Source organism: Apteryx mantelli, chromosome 1, assembly GCF_036417845.1.
Source record: "Apteryx mantelli isolate bAptMan1 chromosome 1, bAptMan1.hap1, whole genome shotgun sequence".
Classification (NCBI taxonomy): Eukaryota; Metazoa; Chordata; class Aves; order Apterygiformes; family Apterygidae; genus Apteryx; species Apteryx mantelli.
The window spans coordinates 173,694,519-173,711,527 of record NC_089978.1 but is presented as its reverse complement, the minus strand read 5'-3'; the positions used below and the strand labels follow the sequence as shown (position 1 = coordinate 173,711,527).

The window sequence follows — 17,009 nt, the reverse complement described above, 5'->3', positions numbered from 1 at the left end:
ACCTGCCGCAAAAGACGCCAGCAAATCCCTGTAGAGCTTTAGAAAAAACAAGCAGGCGCCTGAGTGTGCTTAAAAAAAAAAAAATCCTGCTTAGTAATAAAAAGGCATGTAAGGGTAAACAGGAAAAGAGCACTCCACACTGTGAGCAGCCTGGAGGAGGACAGGCCGGGAAGAGCTCTGATCTGAAAACCTGATATGGAAACTGAAGGGAAAGATTTCTTAATATTCCCCGGCACAAGCTCCCTGTGAAAACACAGTGTCAATGCAGCTTTGAGTGGCAGCTGCCTCCTAGTTGCCTTTATCCCAGTAATATGGAGGTTTGGGGAGCGCAGTGTGCGCTATACAGGTTTTGTTGGCTTTCTTCAACAGCCAAATAAGCATCTTTTTGGACTTGCATGAAATGCAGGCTTAATGCATTTCTAATGCAAAACTTTGTTTCTTGACAAAGTTGCTATAGTTCTACACACCTGTGCTGTATTGATATTGCAGTATAACTCATTCTCCCAATTTTAGTGTGAATCTCACGATATATATTGTTTTCCACTAAACTCCAGCTCCTGAAGTCTTGTGATTTCATGAAAATCTCACATTTTATGTAACTAGAACATGTCTTTGTAGACTTCATGCCTAAGAAAGATAATCTTGAAATCACAGAGATAGCTCACCCTAACATGTAGACTGAAACCCCTACTTTTGCTATTTTTTTATTGTAAATTTTAAAATCACATAAATTTTTGAGATCTGATTTAGGATATTGATATTTAGACTTTACCATGCTGACAACTTTTGCTTGTTGATAGTATATTCAGGATCAAATATTAGGCAAGTTCCCTATTACAGTCCACTTGCTGCTGGTGAGACACTCGTAACAACACTATGGGGTGCGCATGCAGCATCAGACCCACAGACTGCCAATTCCTTTGCAGCAGGTTTTTGCTTTCTCCTTTGTTCTGCTCCAAGGTCAAACACTTCCTCAGAACTGAAATAACTTATTGCAGCTTGTGTCCATATGTGGCCAGACGTGAACTCAGTAGGCCATAAAATCCGTTAAAAAATTCATCCTCTCAAACATAAGGCCTGGCCCCTACAAAAAGGTAGAGCAGTGAGTTGGGCTAATGTCAGGGATTTGGTCCTTAAGGGATTTAGGAACAGGCATTATTCACTCCTGGACGCCAAGCAGCTCTGAGCAGAAGGCAGGGGCCGACGTCATGAGCTCAGCCGTGGCAGCGGTGCTTCTGAACTAAGTCGAAATAGCACAACTTCTCTTTTTTTGGTGGGTTCTGAAGAAAACGTTGTAGTTAAAACAAACACCCCTGGCCTTACAGGCACTGATACGAGTTACATGGAGGTTTTGGGGTCGTTTTCCCTCAATGTAGCCCTAAATTACCCTTGTGATGCACATCCAGTGCCCAGGTGCTCTGTCAGCTCCTTCTCGATGTTTCCTGGTGCTGGACTGAGACTGCTTTCGTGTCACTAGGTACCAGGCTGCTTTCCAGAGAGGCTCCAACCTTTTTTGGGTGGGAGAGCGGAGGAGGAATTTTTGTTTTGTGAGCTCTTCAGATAATGGAAAAGACATTAGTCTCCACCCTTCTCTGGGTATTGCTGTACGGCTGACGAGGAACAGTTTCTTCTCACCCACCAGGTGTACAAGCGCTGGGAGCGCTCCTGCGCGACGGCTGTATCAGAGAACTCCGGAACGGGCAATACTGGGGGAGTTGAGCGATTCGCAGGTGGCAGCCGGCCCATGCGCAAACGCGGGTCTCAAGCCACAGCTTCGGCCAAGTGCAGGGAAGCCATGCCGGTGAGCTGGCTGGTGCCCTCAGCCTTGCTGGGCTGCTGCTGCGGGTGACAGAAATTGACTGCGTGAGGCAAACATCTCCTTTTAGTGCAGTCCTACAGGCTTATAAAGGCTGTACAAAAAGTCCATTTTCTCCGCATAGACAAGGAACAAACAACAGCCTGTACTTTCCTTTTCTCAGGTAGAAGAAGGCAGGCCTCTGCCCCAAGGAGCTCTGGCTCTGCTCCCTCCTAGGACCAACGCTTTGGGCTCCCTGGGCGTTGGCTTCTATTCATTCATTATTTTATTGATTAATGGACTTGGGGGTTTGGGGGTTTTTTGGTTTGGTTTGTTTCCTTTCACGTAAATGAAAGGTGATTTGCCGCTGTTAATGTGTGTGATTGCTTGGAGACCAAACACTTATTCATGGTCTGTGCACCCTTTTGAACAACGCTACTAAGGTTAAGAATTACTACCAATTTTGTTTTTCCTTTTCCTGTTTCACTTTCCAGTAGCAGATATTATGAACGGTGAAATTTACAGTTTCCAAGGAATGAAATTAAAACTGAATTAGTTTTTCATTTCAAGATGCTTAGTACTTCTTACTCTTAGTCCATTAGTTACATAATTTTCTGATTCACACACACACACATGCTCAGAGACACAAACAAAATTAGCAACACATTTTGGTTTATCCCTATATCTTCTAAACTGAATATGAACATGGAACACAAAACCAATTTGCTAGCATGTATATAAGCATGTTTCATGGAATGATCTTGAGAATTTCATTCTTATTCTAGATGTTGTTGTCTGCTTATCAGAAAGAAAGACATTGTATCCGTTACAGTGATCTAGGAAAAAAATAAACTCCAAGTGGAAGTGTAAAGGCTGTGACAGCTTGATTTAAAAAAGAAGATTTTAAGTGTGCAAGAGACTTAAATAATTTATTGGGAAAAAAAGAATAGTGAAATCCATAAGCAAGAGATACTTTAAACTCTGCCCTAAAATGAATGCAAATTGAGTGAGATGTCTCCAGTCTCAAATTCATCTCACAGATTGTCAAAGGAGCAGAGCAGAAACATAATCACTGGAGATGTAACATGGAAAAAAATGTTTCATTCATTTTAAAAAATGGTGAGTTCAGGGCAGCTGCTTAGATTTCTGCAAATTTCTTTTTTTCTCCCCCATAGCTCTGTCATGAATAAGAGGTAGTAGCTTTTGTTGTCATTTTTTCTTTGAACTACTACCTCTTATTCATGACAGAGCCATTCTTGGAGACTTTTTAACTCTTGCGCACTGATTGTTTGCCCCAGGCCCTTGGGAAAGAGTCATGGAGGATTTATGCTCCAAATGCAGGACACTTTTTAGGCCTTCTACTTTTTAATAGGCTCTGAAGTAATTCGACATTTTGCTTCTGCCCAGGGGTGGTCTCCAGCTGGCCAAGTGTCCAACCCTCAGTGGTCGTCACGTCTGCACCCTGCAAACTCCTGGAAACACGGACCCTCTTTGCTGACAAAAAAAGGCAAGTCAGATGAGCTGTTTTACTGCAAAAAGCTCACCTGTTTGGGGCACTGAAAGGACAGCATTTATATTCTGCAGAGGGTCTTAAAACCAAGCGGCATGGGACTGGTTTGAATGACACACCTCACTGATTGCTTTGGGGTAAAAAAGAGCCATGATTGGAGCTGTCAGTTTGCAACAGCCAAGTCCAGCAGGGCTGGAGAGGGTCTCGTCAGCCCCTCGGAGACCAGAGCTGTGGCCACCAACTACGCAGAGCCAGCACTGCCTTGGCAGAGTGGGACCGAGCCTCAAGACAGCTACATCGGCCACGTGACACCTTCTGCAGTAGGAGGGGTGATGCTCTGAACAGATCATTTCAATGAAGCTATTTTTCTTTGTATGACAAAAATTCACAGACAATTTTTTTTTTCCACGCGCCGGACACTATTTGGCATCGTCCTTGCCATATGGAAGGAAAGGAATGATGCTGTTCTGATCTGTTGCCATAAAAATCCGAAATGTTTTTTGTGTGATTTTCAGAGTAGATTAGATCCAGGAATTTGCACTTTGGAGGGAATTTCAACAAGTTGAAATTTGTTTTTATTTCAGACAAGCAAAAGTCATTTCAAGCTTTCCTACAAATTAGAAATCCCCTCCTCAATTCACATATTTTACTAATCTGTATAAACAGTGCTTTAAAACAAGATGTTAACTCATAATTTTTTTATTATTTTAAATATTTTGATTTTAAAATTACCTCATGACTATGCCAGGAGTCATAGCTCATAATTTGAACATCTAGATGCATAAAATATTTCATGAGCTTACATGAATTCTTTTACTTTGTTTTTCAGAGCGTACTATGGGCAGCCGTTATGTCAGATGGATCGAAACAGTTCATCGCACTTTGATCTAAAAGTGTCTCCTACTAATGTTGCAGGGAAGGAGATTGGGACTGTAAAACAAAGTAGCAGCTGCATTTGTACTTGAAAAATAAAATAATACAATAAAAAAAGTAAAATGTTTTGATATGTCATAAAACATTGTGTCATATCACATATACAATGTATAATTTGTACTGCTACTAAGAGGTCATAAGATAAAAAGAAAATGTGAAAAGTTGAAAAATTAAATTCCACTTTTAATCAAAATTTCAAAACTTACATGAACTCACTCAAAAATTAAATAGAAGTGCTTTAGGAAAAATGATTGTAAGCAATTATGAGGCTCTGGAGAAAGCATTTCAGTTTTTCATCCTTGCCAGTTGTTTATGGTACTGTCTTACTACTTTTATACAAAGAGTAGGAGTTTTCTCTCTTGTTCCTGGACAGCAAAGCTGAAGTGACAATGTCAGAATCTCCTTCATGGAGGAAGGCTTCTCAGAGGTGATCAGCACCGATCTCATGGCTCCCTTTGAAGTGATCATTCCCTTCTGGGAACAAAACATGAAAAAGCCAAGTGCATTTGTCAAACCCAACATTAAAACATGCTATTTAGTGTGTTGTGCTGAAAAGAAAATACATTTGAAGACAGCAGCTGTGGGGGATGGATTAACATCTCCCATTGGCAATCATCCATTACACCTGAGCCGTGAGTCACTATGAGGGAACGGTCAGTACAGTAAGTGTCTGCTTTCTTAACATTAGAAAAAGCGACATATGGATTTCTTTTACAGGACGTTGGCTATTCCTGGTAATGGAAATAATGCAGACAACATAGGTACAACTGCTTCTAATTCCTAGAGGAGAGTTTAGGCGTTGCTGAGATACTTTCCCGGCACCGTGGTTTCTGAGGAGACACGTTCGCTGAGGCAGCAGCGAGCCAGGGCTCCTCAGGCAGGTTTCTCCACTTGAGCTCATAAATCCTCTGGGAGCAGGGATGATAGCGCAGAAGTGGTTTGCTCCTAACTCTCCTCCCCAGCCCCAGTGCTGCTGGAAAGTGCTCAGCGCTTGGACAAGCCAACAGAGCTGAGACCATGTGCCTGGGCCCTGCACGGGCAGGCCACTCTCCTCCCTTGCCTCCTACAGTTCTTATCAGCCCATGTTTTCTTGTTTCTCCTTCTCCACTTTCTTCTATGATGCATATTTCTGCACAGTTATATACATATATAATTATATAAAGTAATGGATATTAGTTCAGGTTTGAACACCATGTTCATGTCTCACATTGCTGCTGTGTCTCTGCAATACGTAAGCGGATATGCACTTGAAGACATCCTCTTCTGCTGGCAAACCAAAGGCTGTTACAAGCTCTGACGAGCCCTCAGGTGTTGTCAGTCAGATACACAATGTGGGGTGAAATGCCACAAGTCAGCAAATCTTGCAGAACCTAACAACAGTGGTTCAGGGGCTGAAATCCCAATGATAGCTACAAATCAAATGTCTAAAGGCCACATACAGCAAACCAATGATCACAATGTCAAGTCCTTCAGATCATCAAAAATATGCCAACAGCACATTAGATCACATGCTCTATCATGCCCAGGTACCACTTTTACAAGGCATGAGATTTTGGCAGGCAGAAATGGAAAGAAGGGGTAATTTGCAGGAGTGCCAGGGAGAAGGAGGACAGGAAATGGAGTTGTTGCCAACCTCACCTTACTGATGAGCCTGTAGCTTTCTCAGGCCAGACTCCTGAGACTTTGCTGGGATTGGGATAGAAGCAGACTCAGGTGGATCAGCTGGCATCATTGCACCTCTGAGAGAGTTAGCTAGGCAAGTGTGTTACTGTTACAAGGGCACTTACAATATAGGGGAGACTGGACTCTGTATCACTGGGTTACATGCTGTGGTCTGGATGGTGCCAGCCAAACCCCACATGAGGACAGCTTCTTACCCTTTCCAGCTTCTTCATTTTTTAATCAGACATAAACAATGCAAGATGGAAAGGTGCGTGGAGAGCAAAATGTAAAATGATTTATTAGGCTACATTCTACCAATGTTCAAAAACAAAGCACAGGCCATCAGCATAGGATTGTATCCACATTTGAATATGGACTTACAGTAGCATGGAACCAGTTTCCTGGTGTTAAATTAATAACATTTTCAAGGTTTCTTGGCACAGTAGATTGCAAGTTACTGTTGACTAGATGAAGTGATGCCACAGGTGGAAAGTGATGAGGAAGACAATGGGAAGATGGGAAGATGAGGAGACAATGACAGCTCTCAGGGGCACAGATGGATGGGCTTCCACTGAAGTGCAGGGACAGATGTATCTTGTTCAGTCCAAAATTACTTGTAAGTTGTTATTGTCCAATGTCACTACTGAGTGAAATAAAGCTGAAGTGATTACTAACACAAAATCTCCAGCCTTTTTCTTCCAGTCTCAATCTATACGTTGTGGGTCCAGCTTCCAGTTTCATCATACCTGTCATCACTTAACATAAAATAGTTACAGAGCTCAGAAGTGTAGATGACTGGGGAACCATATGTTAATAAGAGAAAAATTGTATTTTTCCTCCCAAAAGAAAAGGGGCAATTTAAAGGGAATATTTCTCTTGGAAGAAACACCACTGAGTGGGGGTGAGGATTCATTCTTTTTCCACATCATTCCAGCCTATCTAAATAAGGTGAACTCACAGGAACAGGACAATACCATCCATGAGAGATGCAAGAACATCTGTGAGGGAAAAGAAAGTCAGGAACAAGATGCTGAGGGGTTAAAATGGGGACTTTGGTAGTGTGTTGAACTAACTTCTGAGGAAAACCAGGCAGAGTCTGACTGCAGCTGGGAACTGCTGCATGAGGGAGAGGAGGAGACAGCAGCAGATTCTGCTTCCTAATAGTATCCCATGATAGAGGAGGACCAACAGCTATAATGAGAACAGAAATAATGCAGGGAAGTAGTGGAGAAACTGCTTAGTAAGGGACAGAAGATGCCTGGTCTTCTCATGGTCCATTGACTCCCTTGCCCAGTAACTGTGTCCTGCAGCTGATGGATAATTCTGGGTGGAGAACAACCAGCCAGGGAATGCATTTCATATTGATGCATGTGAGACAGTACTTCATCTCCAGGCCTCGGTGGAGGAAGGGAACAGGTATATTGTCCTAATGGGTAGCAGCAGGCATGGATATGATATTCTTAATGGTCAGAAGGGGAAAAGGGAAGTTATTTTACATCAGGTTTGTTTATGGTTTGGCAGCTGGGCTGGACACGCTCATTTATACTGCATTGCATGGTGTGTAAATGTTCAGCAAACGAGGCGGCAGGGATCTGAAAACAAGGTATTAATCAAGGCTGCAGATGAACGGCACATATCAGTAATTACAGTGTCAAGAGCATGGTCAACTAAATGTGATCACAAATAAGCCTTAGTGTTGCACCGCAGGACAGTGACACTAACGCGGAGAAGTGGTTTGAATGTATAGGCTGTTGGCTTCATGCACCCCAGCACAGACCACCACACTGATGTTCATAAACCACCTCAGTGGGGGACTGAGAAGAGCGAAGGAGCTCAGGAAGGGCAGACTTGTTCTCCAACAACACATTGTAGTTGAATTTAGGGTGTGATGTAACTGAGTTGGGCTTGGGCCACTCAGCAGCAGTGCAAACTCATCCAGCCATGTTGGGGTGGGGAGGAAGGAGACACAGCTGTGTAGATCTAGCCTGACTAAAGCACTCCACTGGGGCTACAGCCTGGGCAGCTTTGCCATTGAAGCTTTCCCTTTCTGAAGGGAGCAGAGGAAAAACAAGCTGGACAAGCAGGGCAAGCAAGGAGAGATTTCAGACTCCTCTGTAAAGCAAAGAAACCCAGACTATAGCAAGGCACTTGGAAACAAGTTTCCTGAGATCAAACTGTTATATGTGAAATGTTATGATATGGAGATGAAGAAAAAAAGTTCAAAGACTTTGCAAATGAGTGACCAAAATGCCAAGATGAGAAAACAAGCTCTTGATTTACCATAAAGGTATTTGTTAAGCTTTTAAGTACTGAGCATTGGGAATGTAAAATATCTTTCAGTTTGGTGGCAAGACGCAGCTGAGAAGGAGGGGTACTCATCTGGATTAATAAATGACTTTTGCTAGTTTGGTGTTCCTGGCAGGTTACACCTGCTTCCCACCCAATGCCTTGCTGCCACTCTGTCTGCAGCAACATGCTTTTGACAATAGCTCTTGGTTAAAAGGTACAGAGTGTGCTACACTGCTCATTTCCTCTTCCTGATGGTGCGATTGTTATTACAGAGCTCCGGAGCAAGAAGGCTTCTTTAACACCATTACGCTATGAGAAACTGAGACTGTAATAGTGAGGGTCTGATTTAATGCAGTATGAAGTTGAGGAAAAACACTTGAAAAGAGAAGATGCCTTCCTATAAAAAGTACTTTGTTTGTACTGTAAAGCATACTTATATACACGTACACTCATATGCACATGCATCCGGGAGGAGGTGTCTGTGTGGGGAAATCCAGCCTCCATCAAAGTCAAAGACAAAAATTCCCACTGACCTTGGCAGGGCAAGGTTTCAGCAACTGTATGTGCATGTGGTGGGACACTGTGTGTGTTCAGGCACACTGTGAGCGCGTTTGCTCGCTGAGGAGACTGTGGGATCGCAGCCCAAGCATGCTAGCAGGGCACTGAAGTGTAGCTGGAGAGCGAGAGCTCATCCTCCAGGACAATCCCATGTGTCGGCAGCAGTATGTCTGATCGTGTGCAATTTTGTCTGTGTGGGGGTTACAAGGGCATTCACAAGCTGTGACCTTGCCTGCTTCAATGGACTTGTAGGAGGTTTTTTTGTTTGCTTTGTTTTTGGTTTTCGGCTTGGGGTGTGTGTTTGTTTGCTTCCTTGTTTGTTTGTTTTTAAAATGGTTGTTGTGATTAGTCTAAAAATTGCTAAACTGTCTTTGCTTACTCTGATCCCCAAATAGGTAGGATACTTTTTGAAGGTCAATTGGAAGAGGCAGAAGTGCAAGATACCTACTTCTGTGAGTGACTTAAATGAGTTTAGTGGTTACTGTCTTCAGTATTATTTTAAGGTTGATTATAACTCTACTCCAGTGATCTTTTTTCAGTTGGTTTCAATCTGTGCAGCCCTAAGCATTTTTCAGTGATGATATGGATGGAAATAAAAAAAAATCCCAGCATAATAAACGTAAATCTTGGTTTTCTTAGGTACCCTTTGTAGATCCATTAAAAGTAGTCTAGGAACCTAAGGTTTAAAGCCCGGCTCTAGTATGTTTGGCTACGATGTGCCAAAACTTGAACGGCTAATTTCATAACAATCACTGCCTGCAGTGGGCCAGTTGCCTGATTTAATTAATGTAAAATGCGTATTGTATTTATGGATTTCTCCTGCTTGTAACTATCATTTTGTAACAGCTGGATTCTCAGTTTTCTGTCTTTCTGTGGCACAGAAAGCATCACAGCCCAGAAGCACCACGTTTGAAAGGCAATTATCTGCCACCTTCAGATGCTCAACATGCCTCCAAACTGTGATTCCTCTGTGTGGTGCAGTATTAGGTAAGCCCCAATATCAGAGCTGTTATTCCTGTAGGAAAGAACTAGGTATCCAGGACTGGCACTAGATTTGGGGCTGGATGCCAAGATCTTTTGAGAATTTGGCCCTAATAATAATTATCATAGCTGATGGCTGCCCACTCTGAAAATGTGATCCAGTATTATGGGTGCTGAACATCTGGAAAAGCTGATGATAAGGAGGAGCCAGTTGAGTGCTCTCTCTATTCAAGGGTGACTTCAAGGGACAGCAGAACGGGGGCCAGAGCTGCTAGTAAAGGAAAGCAGAAGCGCATTCAAAGTAACAGATACTGTCTGTTCTAAATTCCAAATACCTGGCAAAACCAAGCCAAAATATGGATATTACTAACAAATGTCAAGCATACCTATTTCTGCATAACAAATATAAAATGTTAAACCACTAGGAGAACAAAAAGTATGAATTACTTTTGCAAAAGACCGGTATGTCCTCATCTCCTGCAGAAGAGCTCTGAACAAAGATCCTGAATCCAGAGCCTGTCCAGCTGCCCAGGACAAACACAGCCTCACTGTCAGGCAGAGCCGTGGCCCCTTGGCCATACTCACGGTTTCACTGGAAGGGCTGGTAATATTTCAAACTCCTGAAAAGGAAAAAAATGCTGAACTTGCTTTGTAGCACTGAGATCTGGGTGGGTGAAATTCATTTCAATTTAATCAATTTCTTTTCATTCATTTTAAAGATGTGTCTGAGCAACTGTCAGAATGTTATAATCATCTTTCGTTCTTTGCTATGAGTCTTTACACTTATTAGTCTTTACATAAGAATCTTTACACTCTCCATTAGAAACACCCTGTATATGGAAACCTGTACAGGATAGCACATAAATGGCTGTGGTAACTGCTCTATAAAGCAATAAAGTACAGCCATTGCTGCAGTACTTACAAAGCGGATTCTATCAAATTTACCATCAAATAGGCATCTCAGCTGCTCCAGGCTGTATCTGGATGACCCCTGCATGTGTTAGCAAAATGTTACAATAACATAGATCTGTTCCCTCCCAGCCCATTCCAGCACAGGTTTCTTTGTTTGGAATCACATTATGTATGTGTTTGCTATTCATGCATCTGCTTCCACAACTTTTCTTTGATGCAAATTTAATACAACTTTGTCATTGTTATTTGAAATAGACACTTTGGGGAAAAAAAAGGAGAATCCAATACAGACTAAACTGAATAACATCTAGCTGATATCTTATACTTTTTCTACAAGTTGAAGCTATAACAAAAAAAAATCCTCTCAGAAAAAAAACCAAAAGTCTTGAAGTGACCCCAGAGCTACAGACTTAGGGTGAGGGTCAGACTGGGATACCATGACATCAGGAGCTGACAAAAGTCTACCAGAGTGCATGTGTCAGCAGAGGTGGGAGCAGGGCAGGATTCACATGGGCTTAAACTGTGTTTGAGCCTTTTTTTAGAGAAGACATTAGCTTCTAACTCCTCTGCAAACACTCAGAAAAGTAAGTCCCATATTGTATCATATGCAGTTTTGGAAAATGAATGGAAAGATGCTCACGTAAAGGCTGGGAGAGATGCTTAATGTTAAATAATCTTTACATTCCTTTTTAAATGTTTCTGAGCCACAGTTTCATCTGTTATTAACTTGCACTGTAATCAGTGTTTTTCATCTGTATGAAGATATGATACTCTGTGCTTAACCTTTAAACAAAATTTCTGTGATTACTGGCCTCCCTTCCCAAAGCTGCTGTGAAAAATGAAGAGGACAGAAGGGAGAGGCCTTTCCCAGTGGATGCTACAGAACATTTCTGCCATGATTTAAAGCCATGTTAAACAATAGCTTGTTCACATTCAAATGCAGAACATCCCAAGAGGCTGCATGAGGCCAGAGAGAGAACAGAAATTACTTTTGTGGAGATGCTAGGCATAATTAAAGGCTTATGTCTGAATCTTACAGCAAACAAGCTGCTGTACAGCAAGGGAAACAGCTCCCTCAGTAGCTTTTTACAAAACACTAAATATACAGTAATAACAATAAAACCTAACTATCCAACTGCCAGTGAATGATGTGCATGTGGTACTGTGGACCCTCTCTCCCCTTGAATCCACCCCATTCTGCTGCCTGGAAATAGCAAAAGTTCTCCCAGGAGCAACTGAAAAGTTTAATAAAAATAAGTTAGCATGGCCCCAAATACAGGGGAGGGGGGGAAGCCCCTTGCTGTCTCCCCCTTTGACATGACAAATAAAGGCAAATGTGTGAAAGCATTAAAGTCTCACTGCAGAAGCAGGAAGAGGAAAACAAATAGCACCACACCATATGCCCCTAATCCCAATTAAAATGCATTCAAATTCATTTCTCTTCTCCTCAGCTTCCTCTTTACACACCAGTGCACAAGCATGTTTGACAACACAGTGTGGGAATTTCTAGCTCACTGAGCAGCTTCCCTTTATCTCTGCCCTTACAGCTACCTGTGACTGCTGCTCCAAACCCTCCCCGCCAAAATTTCAGATAGGCTCAAAAGCAAGCCCCAGCTTTGCTTGTCACACAGCCATGCACTGTGCATCATGCCAGTAACTCCCTACTTGGGAGAAAAAAACAAACGGGGAAACAGAAGCCGCAGCTTGAGAGGAAGGGTTCCCAGTGGCAGTGCTGTGTTTTGTAGGAAATCAGACGTTTTAGGCTCCCCAATGATGCTCTGCTTAGTTCACCACCCTTTCCCAGGCACGTAGGTTCCCATACCTGAGTAATACACTCTGGGATGCATCTACCAGGCAGTTTCTACCTTCGATGGGCAGAGAGTAGCAGCCACATCAGTCAAAATGCTATCTACTAAAGCTTGGTGCCACTGGTGAGACAGGGACGGGGCAAAACGCCACGGGATACTTTGGAGCCTGGAGAATGCCTTGAAGTCAGCGGGGTTGTGAACACGTGAGAGGAAGGCATCACGGGCTGTTCATTAGAGACTGAACGGATGGAGAGAGGCTGTTAGGATGGCAAATCAATTTGCTAGCACCAAATTGATTTTAAAAAATGCAAAAGGATGCACTCACCATTATAAAATCGAATAGGAAGAGCAGCAAATAAACATGGTCTACAGTTCATAAAATCACAGTTAGATAGATAGCAGAACCCCTTCCTATGGCAGGATAGCAGGCAGCATTTCCTGATGCCTCACTTGCAGCTTACTTTTAACATTTCTAATGCAGAACTAATTGTTTCCCTCCAAAGGCCCTTTCCTTTCCTCATCATCTACCTGTTGTCATAAAAGCTATTGACTGGACCTATAATCACAGGATTATTTTTCAGTATTTTCACTATTTGTTTCTCTCTCACTATTTGTCTCTTCAGATGTGCCCAAATTCTGTTGTTTTTTCCCTTGTAATATCTCTAGGATCTTGACCAAGAATTCAAAACGCTTGCTTGTATCTTCACAGTCTCCAGGTTTTGGGTTTTACATCCCCCTTCTTGCCAGCCTTTTCACGTCTCCATCCCACTGCTTCCTACACAGAGTACAGCTGCCAGGTTGATGATACAGATGCAGAGATAAAATCCAATTCTCAAGAGCCGCCCTAGTAAAATTATTTTAACATACAGTTCTAAGTAGCTTTCTCTGTACATATTTTCTCTGTACTTTTAGGTTCATCACATTGACTTTTGCCTCTTGAGCTAATGGAGTAACCAGCAACAGTAATAAGGTGTTATCCTCTGTGCTGACTAGCACCGCAGGGAAGTACGCGGGGGGGGAGGATATCAAGTGAGTGGCTCGATAGATGTTTAGTTGAGCAGTGATGGCCTTGCAGACTGGTAGGAAACAGGGTCTAATCGACAAAGATCATTTCTTCCTGTTGCCCCAAGATTGATTTCTCCTGCTCCATCACCACAGATCTCCTTGGTCCTGCTTCAAATTCCCGGACATCTCATACCATCCCCGTTCACTCTGCGGTTCTCAGATCTTCTCTCTCCTTACCGTCATCTCAATCTCCACGCCACGCTATTCTCAGTCCCACTACATCTGCTTCTTGTCCGTCCTGGGCCATCCTCTCCAATGGTTTTCAGTAAACCACCTACTTATGTCCTCAGATCAAATGTCTCCTACACCAGTTCACTCCTATGAGCTTTTCATACACTTTCTGATGTCAGAACTTCTCCAGAAAAGATCCAAGGGGGTTACATATTATCTTGTCTCAGAAATGGCTAGAAGTTTACAGAAAATTTCATCCTGGCATGGAATACCTTAATCAAGGCAGTTAAAGGTTAGGAAACTTGTGGGAACAGCCTCTTATAATAAGAAATGTAGGAAATGATGGTTATTTGTGGCACTCCCAGTTTGTGGTTCAAATACGCACTCTTACCCACTTCTTTCCTGACCAGGAGTAAGGGCTCCCAAATGAGCTAAGTCATTCTGTATGTCAAATTGTACTAGTGCTGTATGAACTATAACGTTTACTTAAAATCCTCTTGCAGACACAATGTACTGATTCAAACTCAATCCCATAGCTGCTGCAAACAATGTCATTATTATACATCTCATTATCCCACGACAGCTGGCAAAAATGAGCTTGGCAATTTAAATGCAACTTTGAAAATGTGCCTGCACTTTTAACTGTGTTACCAACTATGACTTCTTAAGAGGTAGCTGAATGGTCAGCTACCAAACAGTATTGATAACAACACTTCAGATAGATTGATCAAAAGAAAAGTGTTAACAACAAGAGCTAGATTCCTCCTTGCATATGCTGAAGTTATGGCTGCAGTCATTTTTGTGTGAATGCAGAGAACATGGTGTCTATCTCATGTGAGGTAATATGCAACAGAAGTGGAAATTTGCAAGGAGGCACAACATTTTGAGGTTGCCTCACACTATTCAGAGTTTGGCAGGCCCATTGTTTATACAACATTAATACCAAATTGATGCTTTTGGGAAACTCCACCCATGAGCGATCCGGAAAACTTCCTGATATGCCCAACAAGACTTCAGCCAAGTGCACTAATTGTAGGCTGCAAAATATTTTCAGAGGAAAAGGATGGGAGAGAAGAGAGGATGAAAACAGAGAGAGGAAGAGAAAAGCAAAGAATTGATGGGCTACAATAGGACAGACAATATAAGAAGGCCTAAAGTGTTAGTGCAGAAGGAGGCAGAGACTGTGGGTACATTTGGGAAGACTGTTCAACCTGATTATCGGAGGCTGCACTTATGCAGAATGGGGTTCATGTTTGCCTCTTTCCTCTCTCTTCCATGTGCTGTCCCTGGCTCCATTCAGCTTCTGTTGGCATTGCCTCTGCCATTCATACCCCTAAAACTTACAGCCCCTCCTCCTTTGAGGTTTCATGGTCTGACAGGGCTTACAAATATCATTATCTCCTTGAAAATTACACTAGGGCACATCCCTTTCTTTCCGTGTTCTTTCTATAGTTCCTGACTCTGCTCTGATCCCCTTGGCTGCACTAGCCTTTTGGGCAATCTGCTTTCTGATGTAATGGGTTTCCTGATTGAGAAAATATCATCAGAACTAAGAGGTCTGGAAAAAGTGAGATACTCTAATGCTTAAAGAGAATATTAAAATGTTGCCAGCAGCTGGATTCAGCTATTTGGTAACACCAACACCAAATTAACTCCCAAGTTTAAATCAGCAGAGCTTCTCAATGTTGGCCAAATGCTTCTTTTCAGTCAGATGCTTTTCAGAAGCCAAGTTAACCCAAGTACAAGGACAAAATTAACATACTGATGAGAGTCATGGGCTGAAGTAAGAAAAATACCCAGAGAAGCTTGTTAGAAGTTGTGAGTCTGGAGTACAAAGGCTGATAGGTTGGCTGCCTACAGCTTCGGTCCCGAGGTGGACGAATGGAAGAATGTGCCTTTCCCAGTTTCCTTCACCTACTGAGCCCCCAGGAACTGGGGCATATGCCTGCATAAGGTCCTGCCCTCAGATAACTCCACACTAAAGAGAAAAAATGAAACAACCCCCACCTCCCAGGAGATTCAGACATAAATGCAGAGAAATATCACTGGCACCAAGTGAAGAGGGGGCAGATAAAACAGGAAGAAACAACAGAGCCAAAGCACAATCAGCTGGCCGCAGAGGCAGATTTCTAGAGTATGTGTCTGTGAGGGCCAAGAAACAGTCTGACGTCCACAATTCCAGCAACAAAGGGAGATGCTCGAGATCTAGGTCCAGCTCTGCACCAGAAACTGGCCAAGGAGAAGAAAGCAAAGGAGACAGTGTTGAAGCGCACTGCTACTTCAGAGACACCATGGTGCGATACTTTAGAAAAAAAAAGGAGGAAACAATATTGACATTGTGAGGTCTCCTGAAAGTGTTCAGAAATGAAGCTCAGTCTGGTATGAAAAATATTTCAGTTGCAGAGCTGTTAAACCTGAGCACTTTCTCTAGGAAGCAGGAAAGCTATTCCATCTCTCCCATGTAACAAATCAAGATACTGGGCTGTGGGATGTCATCACTATCAAAAGAAATCTCTAATTCTGAAGAATCAGAAAAAGCCAGGCAGAGCTGACGTATATTTCTTCCAAGACCTTTTCCCTCTAATTTCAAAAAGGAGGGAAAAAAAAAAGCAGTCTAGGGAAAATCACAGGTTCAGTCCAGAGCCGTCCTGGAGCCGTGGAGCCTGGAAAGCTGTCAGGCAAGCTGGCAGGAAATCAGGCAGGCTTGTGATGGAAACTTGCCTGCGTTTCATTGGAAGTTCATCCAAACAGATACGTTTCTGTGAAACATTTCGCTTACGACAAATCGGCATTCTCTGACAAAAACCTGTTCTGCTGGAAAACTCCCAATCAGTGTTTATTATGGTATAATGGTTCCTTAAATAAAAAAGAAACTGGGTGTGTCATAGCTAACATTAATGGACTACATTTTTTATATTTTTGTAGCAAGTGACTCCTTATATGGGGCAAATCTAAAAAATGAGCCCTTGGCCATTTCTGCCTGGTTTTGTCAGCATGATGAATGCTGATGGCTCAGCTTTGTTACCCTAGAGTGTATATAAAAGTAAAAAGAATCGTGAGATGCTGGGTGAGAATATGTTGATTTTATTGTATCCCTCAATTTTGGGTTCTGAATAGCATTTTTCAAATATCACAGCTTGTTAGTTTTATATTCTTCCCTGTTCCTCCCAAACCCATTACACAGAAAAACATAGATAATTCCCTCCCCAGTACTCAGATTATGTAACAAAGGCATAACTCTCCCACTTTGAAATGACTAACTTGGTCATTATTCACCAGAGAGAAGAGAGAGACAAATGTGGAAAACACACATATACAACTTGGA

General features: G+C 42.5%; 1 protein-coding gene across 2 annotated transcripts in view; it reads right to left on the bottom strand.

Moving 5' to 3' along the window:
- Positions 1-4,479: 4,479 nt before the first annotated feature.
- The window catches only part of POC1B (POC1 centriolar protein B), a 77,639-nt gene continuing 65,109 nt past the window's right edge, over positions 4,480-17,009 (bottom strand). The window contains exons 12-13 of one of the 2 annotated variants that reach the window (XR_010886589.1): positions 10,176-10,348; positions 4,480-4,712 (exon numbers count right to left, since the gene is read on the bottom strand). The gene's annotated coding sequence lies outside the window, so the exon portion shown is untranslated. Of the gene's footprint in view, positions 4,713-5,986; positions 6,656-10,175; positions 10,349-17,009 lie in introns of those variants that run through there. The other variant, XR_010886588.1, reaches the window with a different exon arrangement.